Raw genomic sequence first — 14,578 nt, forward strand, 5'->3', positions numbered from 1 at the left:
TCTTCACGGCGCACGCACCACAGACAGGCCGACTGATGCCGAGAAAGATGCCTTCTGGCAAGTTATCGATGAAACGACTTGTCACGTGCCTGCTGACGACGATGTGGGTGAAATGGCAGACGGTAACAGGTGACATGGGGGAAAGGGTGTGGAGTGCGCAATGAGGGTGGCGAGCGTATAATCGATTTTGCTGAAACCTATGACCTTGTACTTATGAATACATGGTTCATCAAACGATTGTCTTATCTTCCTACATTTGATAGTGGGAACAGTAAAATGCAATGCTCCCTCGACGATTACTTACCTTGTCGTCGTGAGGGAGCACAATAGTTTCAGCTCATCCTCCAGGAAACGGGAGTTGACACCTGAAACCAAGCGGTAATGAAAACCCCAAACCAAGGTGTGACTACCGTGCCGAGGACTGAATGGTCACAGGGATTAAGATATGGCCGTAAACGGTGAACTCTGGATACCAGACGATCCCCAGTTTCAACTAGTCCTGTCTCGGCAAAAAGGGGCTCTGCCGAGATCGACCTGCTCTCCACGATAAAACTGAGGCCATGGCAGCCAATTATGAAAAAAAAAAACAAAACAAAAACATAAACCTGTTAAGAAAACACAATTAAACCTGGATCGTGACGATCCAACTCCGAGTGAAGGGGCAACCCTAAGCTCATCGATGGAGAACCTGAGTCTAGACTCAGATTCTCCACTTACTCAGGTGGAAACCAATCCAATTGGGACCCAGTCATTATTGTACGAGCCGAAGTAGGCGCCTTCTGTCAGCACTTCTGACCCCAGGCTCCAATCGGCACCACCTGCTGAGGTTAAAGTCTTGTCCATGGGTAAGCGCCTGTTCACGGGCAGCAAACAGCCTTCGGATAAACTGCCTCTGTGCAACGCTTAGCCCAAGAGCTGTGCCAAGGCTGAGGAGAAAGGAGCGTTCGGGGCACCTGCAGCTAAGGGGAAACCGAAGCGGCAGTGGTCCTCGCACCATCCTAACTCTTCAACACAAAAGGCAGCAAAGAGCGTTCGGCCGCCAACGGCTAGACCTTCATTTGCAGCCAAGACTATCGAAGCCGATGGATGGGTCCTGTATGACGACTCTAATCCATCCGGTTACGGTACTGAGCAGCGCGAACAGCTTAGGAGGAAACTCCTCCTAGCTGTAAGGATTGCATCCGCGGAAGGCATTAAGCTTTGCTTTGAGTCGGTAGGTATGTCCCGTAAAATGTTACGGCTAAACTTTGCGAACGAAGACACGAACGACTGGCTCAGGCAGTACTGCTCCTCCCTCAACGACTAATCTTGAAAAGGGTCTCTGCGCTTCCATCGTTTAAAAAGTGCTTCCTCTGGCTTGCAGAAGAAGAGTGGAATGGTGCTGGGGTTCTGGAACAACTTGGTGTGCAGAGCAACTTCAACATTTCCACCTGTTTGCTGCTAGGCAGTTACGTTACAAGTGTCGGCTCCTAAAACCACTGTAGGGGACGTGCAGCTCTCGGCATCTTCATCTGAAACGTAGATGAAGTGCTACATTTTCCAAATAAATTTGCAGCATTGTAAAGCGGCGACTGCACTTATTAGTCGTCGGATTAATAGCTGGAAGACATTTATATACCTCATACAAGAACCATGAGTTGTTGGTGAGGTAGTCAGGGGCCTAAACTTCCAACATGCTGACCTGTTGTATGCCAGTGGAAGCGATCGACCCCGCTCCTGCATGGTAGTTTCAAAAGACTTCCAGGCTAATTTGGTTAACGACCTATGTGATGGCGACACCAAATCGGCTAAGCTAACCATAAAAAGTCAGCAGGAAGATAAAGAGATAATATGGTGCTCTGCATATTTTCCCTATGACGCAGAAGATGTTCCCAATGGAACATTCATCAGAGCTATCCAATATGCCAAAAGTAAAGTCATAGGGGTAATAGCAGGATGTAATGTCAACGCTCACTGCATATACTGGGGAAGTTCGAACATCAATGCAAGAGGATCGAGACTACTGGAGTAGGAACCGATTTCATCATTGTCATCAACGGCGCAACAACCGGTATCCGGTCTAGGCCTGCCTTAATAAGGAGCTCCAGACATCCCGGTTTTGCGCCGAGGTCCACCAATTCGATATTCCTAAAACTGTCTGGCATCCTGACCTACGCCATCGCTTCACCTTAGACAGGGTCTGCCTCGTCTTCTTTTTCTACCATAAATATTGCCCTTATAGACTTTCCGCGCTGGATCATCCTCATCCATACGGATTAGGTGATCCGCCCACCGTAACCTATTGAGCCGGATTTTATCCACAACCTGACGGTCATGGCATCGCTCATAGATTTCGTTGTTATGCAGACTACGAAATCGTCCATCCTCATGTAGGGGGCCAAACATTCTTCAGAGGATTCTTCTCTCGAACGCGGTCAAGAGTTTGCAATTCTTCTTGCTAAGAACCCAAGTCTCCGAGGAATACATGAGGACTGGCAAGATCATTGTCTTGTACAGTAAGAGCTCGGCTCTGATCGGAGGGTGGAGAGTATCAAACGATATCACTCTTGGATCACATACGCGTTGATTTCGTAATCCGCGGAAGACAGATTGGGTGATGTATAAAATAGAATTGAGCGCCCGAGTCACGATCCCTGGGAAGCGCATCAAATCCACTGCTGGAATTGAGAAGACAACCCAGTTGTCCACTCAAGATACCAAAGAAGGGTAAAACACCATGGTGGAACTCGGATTTGGCAAAACAGAGGAGAACGACAAGGATGCTCCTCAATCGTGCTCTGAAGTGTGATTCAGGCGTTAGCTGGAATCGCTATAAAGAGGCACAGAAGGCTCTAAAGAAGATCATAAGATCGGCTAAACGATCATCATGGAGACGCTTTTACGAAGAGACTAACTCCCTAGAGGCAACCTCAAAGCTGAAGCGGATTCTGGTTAAAGAACGTAGCCAGAAACTGGGTTATTTACGTTTACAAAACGGGAGGTACAAAGGAAGCGATGAAGAAAGGGCAAACCATTTGCTTGAAGTGCACTTCCCAGGCAGCATCCAAAATCTAATCTCGGGGCCAACAGGTGCATACAGTCCTCAACCGAAAGACTGGAATCTGGTATGCAAAGTAGTATCTCTGGAGCGGGTAAAATGGGCATTTAACTCGTTCCAGAGATACAAGTGTGCAGGTCCGGATGGCATCATTCCTGCGCTAGTAATAGAGGGAAAGGATGCCCTGGGTCTACATATTCGGAATATATATCGTGCATGTCTAGCACACGCTTATATTCCAAATAAATGGCGTGATGTGAAGGTGTTATTCATTCCCCAACCAGGGCAACCCACCTACACAGATGCACAGACGATCCGACCCATCAGTCTAACGTCCTTTCTGCTAAAAGGACTAGAGAGACTGGTAGATCGGTTTATAAGGGATACACACATTCCTAAGTGGCCACTTCACCATAGGCAACACGTCTATCAGAAAGGCAAATTCACGGAGACAGCACTCCATGAACTTACGGCAAAAAATGAAAAGGCGATTTTCGAGAAAGAATACGCCTTAGGCGTATTCATGAACATCGAAGGTGCCTTAAATTATGCCTCATTCGTGGCAATTTGTGATGCAGCCAGACAGCCTGCTAGAGTGGAGACAAATCCACATATCGGTCGGCCAGAAGTCTATTGAAGCAGGATGTCTCAGGTTCATAAGGGATACGCACATTCTTCAGTGGCCACTTTACTATAGACAACACGCCTACCAGAAAGGCAAATCTACGGAGACAGCACGCAAAAATTGAAAAGGCGATGTCCGAAAAAGAATAATGGACATCGAAGGTGCCTTCAATTATGCCTCATTGACAACATGGAATCGAACCGCTGCTAATCAGTTGGATCCTTCACATGTTAGAGTGGAGAAAAATCCACATATTCGTCGACCAGAATTCTATTGAAGTAGGATATTTTAGGAGCTGCCCACAGGGAGGGGTTCTCTCTCATCTGTTATGGCTCATGGTAATGGATACCCTGCTGTGGCTCCTGGAGGACAAAAAAGTCTTCGCGGAAGGATTTGCGGACGACCTAGCCGTAATAATTACCGGATACTTCGGGCGAACTCTCGTTGTATGTGAGTACAGCTCGGTTATTTGCGGCTGGCCCCCTAGTGGGAATTTCATGGGGATTTTTGGTTATGCTCAAGCGAGAAGAGACCTTCGGGGCTCGACGTGGTGTTGCGTTTCAACACGGGTGCTGTACTCCTTAGTTCGGTAGAGATTTAGGTAGGTCTTGCATCCACCAGTATGAATGCTAAGCCATGCGCTTGGTATAGACTGGTACCGTTGTTGCTTGTCATAGCGGGGCTCTGATTGTGGTCACAAAGTCAATCCGTGTCTTAAGAAGACCGTGGGGTTAAGTCGTCCAGACAGGTGCTCACGTAAAACCCTGAAGGACTCACTGACAGCGCAACTGAAGTCGAGGAGGCAATAAAACGAATGAAATCGGGGAAAGCCACAGGACCTGACGACATCGCATCTGACTTCTGGAAACCGAAGAGCTGGGACCCAATACTGTGGCTCAGTGAATTCTTTAATCGGGTTATTCAGGAAGGAAGAACACCATCTGACTGGCAAGAAAGTACCACTGTTGCAATATGGAAAAAGAAAGTCCAGAAGAATGTTCAAATTACCGACCGATCCGGTTACTTTCCCATATCGTGAAGTTTTTTGAACGCATTCTTGACAACCGTAATCGCGAAATCGCACAATAAACGCTGCGCGGTTACTCATGGAGAAACACCATGAGAAACATCGCCCTCTTTATATTGCGTTTCTGGATCTAGAGAAAACTCGTGCGCTGGGTTCAATTGCTCTACCACGATCCGAAAAATAGAGTATGGCGGGTGTATCAAAACCGCTTCCTGTTTCTGTTGGCGTTCATCCAGGAAGCGTACTCTCATCACTCCTCTTTTTTCTTGTCATGGACACCGTCACACGGGGTATCCAATGTCCAGCGCACTGCTTTATGGAGATGATGTTTTCCTAGCATCTAATAGCAAAAATGATTTCGAGCAACTTGTTCAAAAATGGAATGATTGCCTCATGCAACACAGTCTCAGATTGAATTTAAACAAAACTGAATTTTTGACGACCGATCCCCATGAAACAGGCACAATCACTATCAGTGGCAGTGATCTGCCCAGAACTGAGCGATTTAAATACCTCGGGTCAACGCTATCTGCCAATGGAGAACTGCGTTATGAAATTGCTTCACGCATTAACGCAACCTGGATGAAAATTGCGAGAGAGGCGTCTTCAATGGTATGGTCATGTAATTCGTGCTAACGAGAATTCACTTACCAAGATTGGTCTGAATATTAAAGTCGATGGTAAACGACCAAAAAGCCGGCTGTTCTTTGTGATCCACGTATCAACGAACGTCTCAAATCTAAAATTTACCGCATTGTTGTCCGTCCTGTCGCTCTCTATGGTTCTGAGTGTTGGCCAACTATAAAAGATAATGAACGGCGTCTTGCGGTAATGGAAACGAAGATGTTACGTTGGACTAGTGGCGTGACACGGTTCGATCACATCCGGAATGAGGATATCCGCGATCGTTATGGGGTTGCACCGATCGAGGAAAAGTTGCGAGAGAGGCGTCTTCGAAGGTATGGTCACCTAATTCGTGCTAACGAGAATTCACTTGCCAAGATTGACATATAGACACGATAAAGTTGCAGTCAGCAGCCATACTTATTAGTCGCAGAAAAACAGGAACAGAAACTTCCAATGGTTCCGAAACGTAAATATATGGATACGTAAATACTGTGTATCTTTGGGCCAGCGGGTCTGTAATCCACGCCTTCTTCCCATACGTACAATATCTGAGAGCTTAGCCGAAGTGTCGTCATATGTATTAGTTCATTCCACATGCGTGGCTGCTACTGTTTTAACGCGTGGACTACCGTTCAAAATATAGACGCAAAACCAGCAGCACTCATTCTTGTTATCTTATCTCACATGCGATAGCACTTACCTCAGCATTTCAAAGATATTAATTAAGAACTGATTGAAATTTATTTTTTTTCCTCTATTTCTAGACATCGCTCTAGATAATTTCAGTTTCGAAATGCGATAACATTCCACAAGCGCATCTAGAAAATACGCATTTAAGCAATCTACATAGCCACATGATGAAACGGTTTAAATCTTTTAATCTTTTGCTCGAAATCAAGCCAATTATTGTTAATCGATCCATTCATTCAACATCAAAATATTTATACAATAAATGACCTCATTGATTGCGAACTACGAAAAGCGGAGGCTTAGCTTTGATACTATTTTCTTGTGCACAATGGACTGGGAGCATTTTCAAGTAGCATCAGATATCGATTGGGCAGTTTATTTATCTCACATTAAAGTGGTATAATCGATGTCGGTTAGGCGGAGGCAAGTGCTGCTTCTAGAGCAAGTTGTTTTTTTAGCCGATTAAAAGTCCATTTTCCCAGATATTTTTAGGCCTCCGATATAAACACGATAGCTTTTTTCGTACCCATTCAGTTCTTAATTTAGATCGGTAATGAACTGGGAGTACTTTCCTTATCAGCACTAATACTTGCACTTCTGTTCCTTCGAGTACACTCGTGGCCATAAGTATCTACTCTAATCAAAGGTGCACACTCGAAACTGATTGGACGCTCATCCTTCAGCTAACAGATGGCTCCTTATCCACTCAGTAATTATCGACGGTTGATAATTGGAATTAATTCGAATGTGGGACGATAGTCCCAATATCTGTACAATATCGAAATCAGAACTGTTGGAAGTCTCTCAGTTAGACATTTATTGAACTGTTCCATTTCAGATTGCAGAAAAATCTGTGTAGATACTGCCTTTCGACATGTTAACATCACAAACTCAACTTCAACGTATTTTGTAACAATCGACAGAAATCTCTCTTTGGGACGGTATCTACTAATGTTTTCCGTATAGTTTACAACCTAACATCGACTTTCCAAGGTTGGGCAGTTTTATTAACCTAACGATGGTATCTACCGACCGTCTCTTCCACAAATTTTTGTTTAGTGCTTAGAAGGTCTGAGCTAGCTTCCAGCTGCATCTAAAGATATAGTTTTTTGCAATTGTTATTATTTTCTTGGACACTTTCGAATGTACGTAGTTTATAGAGGTAAATTAAAACTCAGATATCGAACACTACAGGTATGGAGAGATTAGCGACATAAAATGCATACCCAGGAATGGGCTATAATAACATTCGTGTATTGGATCATCTACTTGAAGATTATAGGACCGGATAGGTAGGTATCTGTGGCGCTGCGAGGAGCCCAATTAGCGCTGTGGTGTGTCGTTTTGATCCCACAAACTCCTAAGACCATGATCGCTGTTATGAGAGCAGGGAAACAGAGTCCAGCCGGCTCAGATCTTCAGGACAGCCGGTACCATTCACGAAAGAAAGCCAGCTCTCCCACCCTGCAGCTAGAAATCTCACTGAGCTCACCAACGAATGGTTTACCCACTCTAGTTAGTGCTGGGCAATCTGAGATGAAGTGTCTGAAGGTTTCCCCCCTTCTACGCAGCTTCGGCAATGCGAATTGTAGGGTATGCCGAGCCTGGTGAAATGATCTCCTATGGGCCAGTGCCCCGTGCAGACCGCCGTAATCTAGTATGCATTTGCACGCGTCTGGCTCAGGAGCTCTCGTGATCGATCTATGTTATAAGCGGGCCAGATCCTCCTTAACTTGGCACAGGTGGGAAGCCTTCGCAATCTAAGTTCCGCGGCAGCTAAGTAGTGCGGGTAGATTCCGCCCTTGATAGTCGCAGGCGAGACACCGACTGTATCCAAGAAGGACTGCAAGAGCGGAGTCCCGCCTGGCCAATCCGTCAGCCCGCTCATTTCCCTCTACGTTTCTATACTTGGGAACCCAGAGGAGGGTGACCTTGAACATGCCGCCCAAACTGTTCAGCGCGTTTCTGCACTACCCCGCCGCTTAGCTATTGGCCAGAATGGCTATGTCACGCTTGGACTCGGAGCATGCTTCAGCCATCGCTAGTCTTCCAGTATCGCCAGTACTTCCGCTTGGAATACACTGCCGAAACCTAGGAGACCATACGACTCGGATACACTGTGTGTATTCGAGACAATCCCTGCACCGATTCAAAGAACTATCTTTGATCCATCGGTGAAGAAACTGTGTCATAACCTTACAACACGCCGCCAGTTTTTCGCTTGGCCCTGGTTTGAAAGTCCACAGCAAAGTTACCAGCAGACAAAGGAAACGCAGTGGTCATCATGGACAAGAGAGCATACGACGACTTATCAGGTGTACTCCTAATTAATTTTCGGTTTTTTAGTTTTTATAGTTATTTTATTCGAAATATTTTCCATCGCTTTCTACACATTTTTCCACCTTTCTGGTAATTTGTGAATATCACGCCAGAAGAATTGACCGTCTTTAGAGTGTGCCCTTTCCGCAAATTTTAGTACGAGTCGAAGCGTTTCTCAGAAAGTGCGTGGCCCAACGAGGCAAAGAAGTGGTAATCCGATGGGGCCAAGTCTGGTGAGTAAGCCGCATGGTTAAGTACCTCCCACTTGAAAAGACTTTTTTTGTACCGTTGAAGCAGCATTTCACAGGTCACTTTTCGGTTCTCCATTTGTCTCTCGGTCAGTTCATACGGCACCCACTTTTGCACACTTCTGAATTTTTCCCATGGCTCGCAGACGTTTCGATATTGTTTGCTGTTGAATTCCCGACGTATTTGCAAGCTGCCGTTGCGTTTGCGTGTTGTGATTTTCGCTTGCCGGAGCCTGCGGCGTCGTTCAGGTCGAAATCTCCATTTTTGAATTGTCGAAACCACGCTTCACATGTTCGAAATGTTAATGAACGATCGCCATAAACTTCCACAAGTGCATAGTGGCCTTCTTTCCTTGATTGAACATGAAAAGAAATGCATGGCGCATATGCTCGAAATTAAGAGGCGCCTCCTGGCGGTCCTGGCGCCTTTTGAAGGCGAAAGGATTGGACGTGTTTGCCAATATTCATGTGGATGTTCAGCAACCAGATGCGAGCGACCGGTCTCCTGAAAATCTCATCGTAAGGGATGACTTTGAGATTTACGTCCTCCCAGGCGTCGCTGATTTTAGCGATACATGAACCGAAAAAGTCCCTAGAGAATTGGACCACCAGAGAGGCGTTTATGGCTCGTCGGCTGGCTGTTGCTGCTTAGTTTTCTCCAGATAGAGTTCGAGCTCTGGCTCACTCTGCTCCGCTTGTGATCTAGTTCGACCTCGTCTTGAGATCGACTGCATTTGAAAGCGCCAGGCATTTGCTGTTGTATTCCTCAACAATCGCCTGGTATTTAGCGAAGTCTTTTCCATTCCGTTCGTAGACAGTACCGGTCTCCTTATTCTTAGTAATCTTGCTAAGAATAATTCACTTGAGCAGGATATTAGTGCATCTTCGCTTTTTAGCTCGCTTTCCGTCACTTACATTCCTGTCAGTCTTTATTTTTCAGGAATCTTTCGACGTCGAGGGTTTCGGGTTAGGAGTACTCGCTACACCTAGCTCGACGGCAGTGGATTCCAGGCCGGAAACCACTAGTCCGTCTACGTCTCGCCTCAGGAGGTCCCTACGATTGGTTTCAGCACAGCGGTGCTGCAGCTGGCGAGTGTGCTGCTTTCCATGGCTACTGTCTCCTGGCTGGATGACAGCAGCTCGTCCTCCGATGATGCGTATGGCATCACCACCTCTTCTTCTATCGTCGGTTTATTGTTTTTTTTTAAATTGAGTCCATGTCTTGGTCCCACGTGTAATCCGGGAAGATAGTTTACCCTGGCTAGTCCGTCCACCAGTGTAAGGGTCTTATTTGAAACTGAAGGTGTTTAAGGTATTCAGAGTTCGCATACTAAAGACCAAGCTCCCCATTGGCCACGCAGCCATCGGCGAATGCTGTTCCACCTTGGCTTGGGGTTCAATTAGCTCCCTCTCGCGTGCAGGGAGGACGATCTTTCGTTCATCCCCCGCCAGATCCACTTGCCGTTAACATATGACCAGCAGACAAACAGATCTTCGTCAGTAGGCTCGTACTTTTAAACACTGGATTGACGCCAATGATTCGGCGCCCAAGCTTTGAAGGAAGCATTCTTGACATCACTTTTGCGTTGGAATCTCTGGCATCATCGGTGGACGGGTGGCGAGTCCTAGAAGACTTTTCAGCAAGTGATCACCAATACATCGTGTTCGAGGTGATTGACGCTACTTGCCTGTCTGTGGAATGTCGCGAGGATGAGCATCAGAAAGTTTGTTAAAGCTGTTGGAGCAGGCAGAGTTAAGCTGGAGGGCACTCCGCGGGGTGGTAGCATCGTAGCTGACACCGTCGCAAGTTCAGTGACAAGCCTTCTACATACTGGTGGAAGGCAGAAATTGCCGGCCTACGGAGGAAGTGTCGTAAGTTCCGCCGATTGTCACAACGTTTGCATGCCAGCGAGGAGGCATGCATCATAAAGGCACAGTATGCCCGAAGAGGTGCGGAGGTATGGGCTGATGCCCTTGACAAGGTAGCGCAGTGTAAGCGCCTTGCTTAAGTGCAGAGACGACCAGCTTTGTGAGTGGCGGCTGCTTATGGCACGCGACAATTTAAATTCGTGGCTGAATCGAACGCACGGTGAGATTGATTATTTTCTTACACAACTTCTAAGCGGATATGCTGGTTTTCAGTATTACCTACACAGGATTGGGAAGGTGCGATCTCCTGATTGTTTGTTCTGCGGACGACGCCGAATATACCTTTTCTTGTGAAAGGTGAGACGGGGATGCTGCGGAGCGCTAGCAGTTAGCGTCGTGTTGCGCATTATGTTAGGGTTTTTAGTATTGCGAAAAAGATTGAACTCGACCGGCGGAGGTACCGGATGGCAAGGAGTTTCCCGGAACTTACAACTCCTTTCTTTCTCTGCCGTCCCGTTGGTGAAAGGAATTCCTCTTCCCAAAGCCGGAAGAGCGGGAGGGTTAGCCTGAAGTAATGTGTCAAACGGCTCTAGGCTAGTTCTTTGATGACAATAAGGTGTATAGTTCGACGGCGTACTGTTGCGGGAGTCCAACCCTCTGTGCGTAAACGCATTCACCTGCCCTACTCCGTATAAGGCAGGAGCTCCTCTAGCTCTATCGCCCAATTTTTGATGCCTTTGTTGACGTTTTTCTGGAGGAATGTCGCAGAATGCATGCTATGCTATTCGAAGCTATGTGGTCAGCAGTTTCCACTGTGCCTCTTTCCGCAACAACAGCACTACGTGGTGCTGTTTGGGTGACCGTCTCCGTCCCAGGTGCTATATCACTTAGCGAGTGTACTTCTTTATTTGTCTCATTGGGTATTTCAGCCCTTGTTTCATCTACCGCTGGGCCAGCCAACTCTATCTCCATTCCCACTGCTTCCTCATCCATGTATGCAATTTTTATACTCCTTTGAAGTTTTTACCAGTGCATCGTGTGTAAGATAGCAGTGGTCAGGTATGAGTGTGCCCTTAGGGACAAAGCCTCTACCTCAGTTTCTTGAGGCCTGATTTACGCTTAGCTAGTCCCAGAACGAACCAGCGCTTAATCGTGGCACCACAGTCTACTAATACCGGTTTATTGTACACTATCCGACCAGGGGCTGCCTCCTGATACACGCCACAAACATCACCTTGGCAGAGCTAGGTTCACATCACCCTATTGACGTCGGCAAGGAGTTGCCGTGGAGCTTTCTCGACGCTACTACCTAGAATGGAGGTATAATACAAGCTAGGGGGTCAGTACTACTTGCTCGGCACCTCAGGAAAATCACTCCTCGTATCGTAAGCGAGATTGCATTCTTACAAAGAAAATTTCTTCCCCTATTTATTGGGATTATTGGGATTTTCTTCCCTGTGAACTGAAATCTCACTAAAAATATAGCCACAGTTGAGCCGTAAGACGAAATAATCTTTGAAATTTGCAGGTCGCGCACTTAAATATTCCGAACTCCGAACTGGGGTTCGATCCTTGACCATCCGTGGTTTACGGGGTATATAGTTTTTGGAGCGATTGTTATGTTGAATAAATATTAATAATAAAACTCCGCAGTAGCCGGTCCCAAGCCCAGTTGTGCAAAGGGGAGGGATGGATAGTTTCAGTATGAATGGCTGTACGCCACCGCTGCGTCTCAGAGGTAGGTGAGGAAAGTGCAGGGGCTTTGTAGTCTTGCAGATTACTCACTAAGGAAGCTATCCCCACACCTGTCAGCTAGGGATAAAATGCACCACCAAAAATGAGAGAAGAAGAAATTTGAGGTCCGGTATGGATAAACGGCAGGAGTCGTCTGACTTGGTGACTGAGTCGGGCTCTCATAATGGACAGCACAGCGTCGAAACCACTAGTCGTGAGGCGGTTCGACGTCTAGGTGCTACGACGAGCAGGAGCATACCTCCGCTGCAGCAGGTTCGCGTAGGCAGCGGATGAAATGGAGTGAAGAAATGAACTTCTTCATCGTCCGCTCCTACTACGAAATAACGGCGAAGGCGGGTACAGCATTTTACCGCTCCTTGTTGCATCAGAGATTCGTCGAGTGTTTTCCGCAATTCGCGCACGTGACTGTGCAGTGAGTCGCAGACCAGTACCACTTTATTACTCGTAGCAACACAATCTCGGCCACCATCAGGCAGCGTGTTCGACTTGAGGTCATCGGGGAAACTGGTGACCGACAGTCGATGGGGGCAGAGGGCCACAACATCACGCCGCACCGCAGGCGATAGTTTCAGTATTCGCCGAAGCACTCTTCTCCCCGTCTAGCTGAGGTTGCCGCTGAGGTTCGGGACGAATTCTAATGAACGTGTCTAGAATTCTTGGATGTGGATCCTTTGCATAGACCAGGTATTCCCACGCTCAATGCATTTCCAGCAACTCCGGGAATTCTATCTCAAATCAGTGATGAGATTGCATCTTGGCTGTGTGCTGATATATCGCTGCTGCAACTACAATCACTTGTGTATTGTGGCGCAGTTGCGGCTATCAGATTGCATGGTCAGAATAGTCGCTTTTGTGTTATTGGTTTGAGTGACCAAAGAGGTCCACCAAGGAAAATTCTTCTGGAACGTCGGCGGGACTCATTAAGGCAGAACATTGCTAGACTGAGCACTGGCAATGCCAGCAGACGGGTGAGAAATAAAGTGCAGAGGGTTTACCGAAACTATGCCATCCCCAGTGAGACTCCCGTAGTTTAAATTCTGGACACACTAAAGCAGAAATTTTCTGCCATATGCAGTCGGTTACGACGGTATGGCGATAGTCATTCTAAACATGTTCAGGATGCAACATTCGCGAGGAATCAGCGGAGCTTTTTCAGATCTCTCAACGAATCCCAACAGAGCGTCCAAAGAGTACAGTTTTCGGTGACGGAAGCGAAAGAGTGTTGGGGTCGACTTTGGGGGTTACTCGCCCAGCATGCACCCGCCATGCGAATACGCCTGGTATGAATTTTGCGGATGTTACCGAAGAGGAAGTTCGACGAGCCATAAATAGCTCGAAGAACTGGAGGGGCCCAGGTCTGGATCGGGTGCAGAATTTCTGGTATAAGAAATTTACCAGCGTACATAGTCGGTTGGCACACAGTATAAATGAGGTCACGAGTCAGCCGGAGGAATTTCCACCTCACTGCGGGGATTATTTACTTTATCCCTAAGAAGGATACGGTGCAGGACCCCGCAAACACAAGACCGATTGCTTGCTTACCAACCCTCTACAAATTCATAACGTCCATTATTAATGGCGGGATCAATGCGCACGTCGAGACCAACAACATTCTGTCCGAGGAGCAGAAGGGCTGCCGAGTTGGATGAAAGGGTTGCAAAGAGCAACTCATCGACTCGGTAGGACAAGTAACTAGAGACCAAAGAAACCTCTTTGGTTGCTATATCGATTATGCCAAGGCTTTCGATAGCGTCCCGCATACCTGGTTAATAGATGTCCTACATCTGTATCGCATTGATTCCCTTTCATGGCTACTGAATGATGCTAGAGGGCATGGTTTGGCAATAAAGTATGGCCTACGTGCTAAGTGCGAACTGACACACTTGATGTACTTAGATGACACTAAGCTGTATGCTGGTACTGATGACCATTCTTCTAAAGTCTGTTGCGAATAATAGACATGTTTAGCCGTGATATTCGGATGGAGTTTGGATTAGACAAGTGTCGAATCCAAGCCATCCGCAAAGGCCATCACGAGCCGCATACCGGACATAGCATTGGTGACCTCCACATCGAAGCTATGATCGAGACAGACTTCTAAAAGTACCTAGGAATTCTGCAAGGAACCCATGATCGAGTTTGTGATTGGAAGGATGCTCTGCTGTCCGAATTTCTGCGACGTGTAATGTTGGTGCTGAAATCGCATCTCTCGGGGATGAATAAAGAATAAAGTAAGCGCGTTGAATGTATTCGCTATCCCTTCACTGGCTTATGCATTCGTAATATTGTCGTGGACGAAGACCGATCTGGAAAACGTCCACCGGCGAATACGAACGAACTATGTCCAAATTCCGAATGCATCATCCAAAGTCTGCCGTGGA

The sequence above is a fragment of the Hermetia illucens genome, chromosome 4 (genome assembly GCF_905115235.1).
Source record: "Hermetia illucens chromosome 4, iHerIll2.2.curated.20191125, whole genome shotgun sequence".
NCBI lineage: Eukaryota > Metazoa > Arthropoda > Insecta > Diptera > Stratiomyidae > Hermetia > Hermetia illucens.